This window comes from Oryx dammah, unplaced genomic scaffold, assembly GCF_014754425.2.
Source record: "Oryx dammah isolate SB20612 unplaced genomic scaffold, SCBI_Odam_1.1 HiC_scaffold_5, whole genome shotgun sequence".
NCBI classification, from domain to species: Eukaryota; Metazoa; Chordata; class Mammalia; order Artiodactyla; family Bovidae; genus Oryx; species Oryx dammah.
Window position 1 is genome coordinate 8,896,944 of NW_024070189.1, and position 6,000 is coordinate 8,902,943.

General features: G+C 50.3%; 1 protein-coding gene across 12 annotated transcripts in view; it reads right to left on the reverse strand.

Annotated features, from left to right (window-relative positions):
- Nucleotides 1-501, reverse strand: part of PAM (peptidylglycine alpha-amidating monooxygenase) — a 321,951-nt gene extending 321,450 nt beyond the window's left edge. For 11 of the 12 annotated variants that reach the window (XM_040239742.1, XM_040239741.1, XM_040239740.1 and 8 more), the window contains exon 1: nt 447-496. The gene's annotated coding sequence lies outside the window, so the exon portion shown is untranslated. Of the gene's footprint in view, nt 1-446 lie in introns of all 12 variants that reach the window. The other variant, XM_040239733.1, reaches the window with a different exon arrangement.
- Nucleotides 502-6,000: the final 5,499 nt, after the last annotated feature.

A 6,000-nucleotide genomic window follows, 5' to 3' on the forward strand; every position in this document is an offset into this window, starting at 1 on the left:
TGGCGATCGGGGAGCCGGGGAGCCTTTCTCACCGGCAGGGAGAGCTCTCCAAGTTGGGGGTGGGGGGCAGAAAAGGGCGAAAGAACTATCTCACCCACAGAGGGGCGAGGGCGCCAGGAGAAGCACGAAGGAAGGAGCCCCGGACAGGAGGGTGACCCTTCGCCCACGGCCTCGGCTCCCAGGGGTGCCGAGGGCTGGTCGGAGAAGTTGCAGGGGCTCGCAGCGGTTGCGAGGCGCGCTCGGTCCCCGAGACCCTCCCCGGGCGCGGCGCCAGGTCCCCCCCGCGACCCCCGGGCAGCCCGGGTGGAAACCCAAGCCCGCGCGCGCGGGCAGCCGAGACAGCGGGCTCCGGGCGCCCGCGGGCATCCGCGCAACTTCCCGGGCCCCCTCCCACGCCCCCACCCGCGCCCGCGCCCCGCGCGCCCGTCGGCGGCCGCGGCACCCACCTGCGCGGCGGCGGGCGCAGCCCGGGACGGAAGCGCGAGCGGCGGGCGGAGTTCGTTGCGAGGCTCCGGCTCCCGGGGCGGGGACAGGCCGAGCGCGCGGCGGCGGCGAGGGCGGCGGGGGCTCCCGGTGACTCCGCCCGCCGCGCGCACTCCGCTCCGGGGAGCGGCTCCCGGGCCCGCCCCGCGCCCCGTCCTCCCGCGCGCAGGGGGCTGCGAAACGCGGTCCCCGCGGGGTCGCGCGCCGCGTCCCGGGGGTCTCCCCGCGGGGGCCTGCGTCCCGGGGGTTGGCACTTACTCGCGGCCCGGAGGCGGCGGCCAGCCGGGGCTCCCGCCCGGGGCAGGGAGAGGGGTCAAGGCCGCGACCGAGAGTCCCCGGAGGCCCGAGGAGCCGCCCGGCGAGGTGGCCGCGCAGGCTGCCCGGAGCGAGGCCGCGGAAAATGTCCGACTGGCTCCCTCCGCCTGGCGCGGGGCTGGGACGACTGTTCCCGAGAGAGGAATAGAACCCTCCGAACCCCCCCACCCCCCGCCCTCCTGCTCCCGCCCCGGGTTAGGGACTCCCGCCAAGAAAGTGCGCGGAACCGGCGAACCGGGGCCGCCGGGTGGATCCTGCGGGAAAAGTGCAGTCTCCTTGCCCGTGCACGTGCCTGGCCACCCGGTTCGCGCTGTCCCTCCCCGCACCCCTGGCCTTAGCGGGGAGCCCTTGCCTAGCTTGGCTTCCCACTTCTGTACATCCTTGTTTTTTTTTCCCTTTCAAAACCCTTTTCATCCCGCACGACGCCCAGCGCGCACTCTATGACCACGTTCGCCCCTAAACTGCAGACATGGAACCCAGGAATCAACCCCTTTCCCCTTCCCCGCGCTCCAAAGCAGGACAAAACTGGGCGCCAGGGATCTGGAATGTTCCAGTCGGAAGGGTTTATACCCAAGTAGCCAGACGCTGCTCATTACTGACTCCCCACCCCGCAGACACACACACACAAATTAACAGACGCCTTTAACTCAAGAGCCGCACTTTGCCAGTGCCTTTACCTGAGCGCCAGAGAGTTGATGCTTTTGAAGTGTGGTGTTGGAGAAGACTCTTGAGAGTCCCTTGGACTGCAAGGGGATCCAACCAGTCCATTCTGAAGGAGATCAGTCCTGAGTGTTCATTGGAAGGACTGATGCTGAAGCTGAAACTCCAATACTTTGGCCACCTGATTTGAAAAACTGACTCACTGGAAAAGACCCTGATGCTGGGAAAGATTGAAGGCAGGAGGAGAAAGGGATGACCGAGGATGAGATGGTTGGATGGCATCACCGACTCGATGGACATGAGTTTGGGTGGACTAGGGGAGTTGGTGATGGACAGGAAGGCCTAGCGTGCTGCATTCCATGGGGTCGCAAAGAGTCGGACACGACTGAACTGAACTGAAGACACTTATTAGTCTCCTCTGCCCTGGGTTATTAACTGAAGCAAGCAGTTGGGATCTGCCCCCATCCCCCGCCCCACGCACTTAAATAAGTCACTCTAGGTGAGAAAAGAAGGAAATGGAGGGAGTGGAGTCCTAAGATTGTAGTGGTTGTTATTCTTAAGTTCAATTCAATGCATTTGTAATGTCAAGGTCATTTTCCGGTCCAATGCGTTGACCACATTTTTACCTTAAAATGTAGGAGGACGCTTGGGACAACACCACCAATGTTACCTCTGGGCAGCCTTCTCTGACACCCTTGAGGTCCTGCTAGACCCTGCCACGGCTTCAGCTGCGCTCACAGGGAGCCAGTGTGCCCGAGGGAGCCACCAGCAAGTCTGGATGCCAGCGGGTTACAGCCTCAGGGCGTTGCTGGTTGTACACAGTCCAGCCACTGATCGCTGAAGCCTGGCATGTACTTAGTGAGCCAGCCACCACGGCCACTTCAAAAGTGAGGAGAGGACTCCTTTGTCCCCGCCTCTGGGAACCGCCCGCCAGGGGTCCACTTGTGCACTGTAGAAGCACCATCACAAACCCGGGCCTTAGTGTCCCAGTTTCTCTTTTGGAACGACTGCTTCCTATTTAATTGTAAAATCTCCTTTCCTTCTCTTGTTTCCTGTAGTGCCCAAGAGGCTAAGCTTTTGAAAGTTCAAGAGGCTTGAAGAGACCAGCATAAAGTTATTCTTTCTCTTCTCACTAGAAGAAACATCCTCTGAAATGGAACCTTATGCCACGTACATCCTTTCTGAATATGGTAACCTCCCGGTATCTAGTAGTTATCGTAATTTTATATAAAGAATACATACAATCTTGTGAAAAATGTCCAGGCAGCTAGTGAGGATAAAGAGTCCTGTTTTCCCCTGGGAAAAATTCTGGTAGGGAAAAAAAAAGAAGAAGCTGAGCGAGTTCATTTGTCTGCAGCAGAATTGGTCTCAGGCTGTGTTAAAAGTTGATGCAGATGGACATTTGTCCATAAACCTCCCGCTTCCTCAGTTGACCTTCACAGCAGTGTTGGCCACCAAACCCTGCCAGTTCCACAAGGCAGCCCACCTCACCCCAAAGTGTCAGGGTCTTCAGACGCTGGTGCCTACGACTGCTGGTCTTGGAAGAGACAGTGTCTTAGTGTCTTAGAATTTAGAGCACAAGTAACAGAGCAAATGAAGATCCATGGAGAATCTTTCTCATACTCCTTATTTTTAAACTTTTCTGGGAGTCATTTCATTGTAAAGTTGGGTCCAATGGTCAAAACTCAACCTGGGCAGTTGCAGGAATGTGCTGGCATATAGAGTTTCCTGAAAAGAAATAAAAATGCACCCTTCCTCATTACACAGCACTTCCAATAAAATCTAAGAGTTCACAACCTTTATTGAGAACAGAAAGGTACATCCAAATGGTATAACAAGCTTCAAATTGGTTGTATCAAGCAGTCAACTTTGCTTATGCACATTCAGAATGACAAGAGAAAAAATAGTAATTTCAATTTGCAAGTCGTCAAAAAGCACCTTGTGGGCCACTTAATGAATAGCCCCATGTTAAATTAGTTATATATGTTTGTTCTTTCACAAATAAATTTTCCTCTGAAATACAGACATCTGTCATGGAGTCAATTATCTTGCACAGCATGTGCTATAAAAGCACATAAAAGAAATAATATACCGCATTGCTTATTTGAAAGTAATCAGGAATACCATGAACACTGGCATGTCTTTAATTTCATGGTGTTAAGAAAAAACTATAGGAGTATGAAGTAGTAAACCCTTTCCTCTCTGTGTACTAAATTACCTATTGCGATATATATAGGAGGAAACATTTTTTTTTCCCCCATTAACTGCCAGAAATACCAGGGGACTGTTTTCTTGTCTTCCTCTACTAACCCCTGTAGAAGGAATGTGAACATGAAGCTTCCTTTGAAAACAAAGGGGTCATCACACTCTGACCAGCTGTGAAGTATGCAGAAGACCAAGGTTAGAAAGGGTATTATCATTTGAATGAGGCTAGACTTTTAAGGGGTAGCTCAGCAGTAAAAGAACTGACCTGAAATGCAGGAGACATTGGGTCCAGAAAATCCCTTGAAGGAGAGCATGGCAACCCACTCCAGTATTCCTACCAGGAGATTCCCTGGAGCCTGCTGGACTATGTACGTTTCACGGGGTCACAAAGAGTCGGACACAACTGAAGCAACTGACCACCAAACACAGACTTTTAAGAAATTTATGCATCAAACAGATCCCAAGACGTAAAAAGTGCAAAAGAAGCAGTTTGTTGCTGTTTAGTCCCTAAGTCGTGTCTGACTCTTTGCGACCCCACGACCTGCAGCATGCCAGGCATCTCCATCCTTTACTATATCCCAGAGTTTGCTTAAATTCATGTCCATTGGGTCAGTGATGCCATCCAGCCATCTCATCCTCTCTCCTCCTGCCCTCAATCTTTTCTAGCATAAGGGTCTTTTCCAGTGAGTTGGTTCTTCTTATCAGATGGCCAAAGTATTGGAGCTTCAGCTTCAACAACAGTCCTTCCAATGAAAATTCAAGGTTGATCTCCTTTAGGACTGACTGGTTTGATTTCCTTGCTGTCCACAGGACTCTCAAGAGTCTTCTCCAGCAGCACAATGCAAAAGCATGAATTCTCTGGCTCTCAGCCTTCTTTATGGTCCAACTTTTACATGCGACATGACTCCTGGAAAAACCGTGGCTTTGACTATCTGAACTTTTGTTAGCAAAATGATGTCTCTGCTTTATAACACCCTGTCTAGGTTTGCCATAGCTTTCCTTCCAAGAAGCAAGTGTCTTTTGATTTCATGGCTGCCGTCACTGTCTGCAGTGATTTCAGAGCCCAAGAAAATGTAAGGTTCTAACTGTTGCTTCTTGACCTGCATAAAGATTTCTCAGAAGACAGTAAGGTGGTCTGGTATTCCAGTATCTTAAACAATTTTCCACAGTTGGTTGTGATCCACACAGTCAAAGGCTTTGGCATAGTCAATGAAGCAGAAGTAGAAGTTTTTCTGGAATTCTCTTGCTGTATCTATAATCCAATGGATGTTGGCAACTTGATCTCTGGTTCCTCTGCCTTTTCTAAATCCAGCTTGTACATCTGGAAGTTCTCAGTTCATGTACTGCTGAAGTCTAGCTTGAGGGATTTTGAGCATAACCTTACTAGCCTGTGAAATGAGTGCAGTTGTGCAGTTCTTTGGTGTTGCCCTTCTTTAGGATTGGAATGAAAACTGGCCTTTTCCAGTCATGTGGCCACTGCTGAATTTTCCAAATTTGCTGACATATTGAGTGCAGCACTTTAACAGCATCATGTTTAAGATTTGAAATGGCTCAACTGGAATTCCATCACCTCCAGTAGCTTCGTTTTTAGTCAGACTTCGTTGATAGAATGCAAATGTGAAAGCCTTCTGTTTTTTCAGGCAAACTCCCACTCTCCCTTCTTTCACTGCCTGATTCACACATAAATAAAATGCCAAAATATTTTGCAGCAAGCTCTGCCAGGTTAGGTACACAGAGCCTTCTCGAATATCTTACTCTATCTTGTGGCACTTTAAAATAGACTTGAAAAAAAATTTTAGAAGAATCTTTTGATAGCTTCCCAGAAAGTAGAATGGATTATCATTATGATATAAAGGGGCATCATTCATTTTTAAATCTTGGCTCTACAGGTGTTCCCTGCCCAGGCTGAGGTTGACACTTAAAGGGCCTAATTATGATTCATATATGCACCACATTCCCTAGGAACTGGTCTGTCTAATTTCACACAATCCCTTTATTCATAGGACAAAAATAAATTTCAGTCTTAGTGGCTAAGCATAGTGATTCTTTTTTGCTTTGGTTTGTTTTTGATTAATTTTCATTATAGTTTCTTTAAAATGTTGCATTAATTTCTACAGCAAAGTGAACCCGCCATACATATGCATTACGTCCCCTCTCTTGGATTTTCTTCCCGTTTCGGTCACCCCAGAGCAATGAGGAGCAGTCCCTGAGGCACAGAGGAGGTTCTCATTATTATCTATTTTATACATGGTGGTGTTTGTTTATCAGCCCCAATCTCCCCACTTGAATAAGCACAGTGATTCTTGATCCTGACTGCACAATGAAATTACCTGGGGG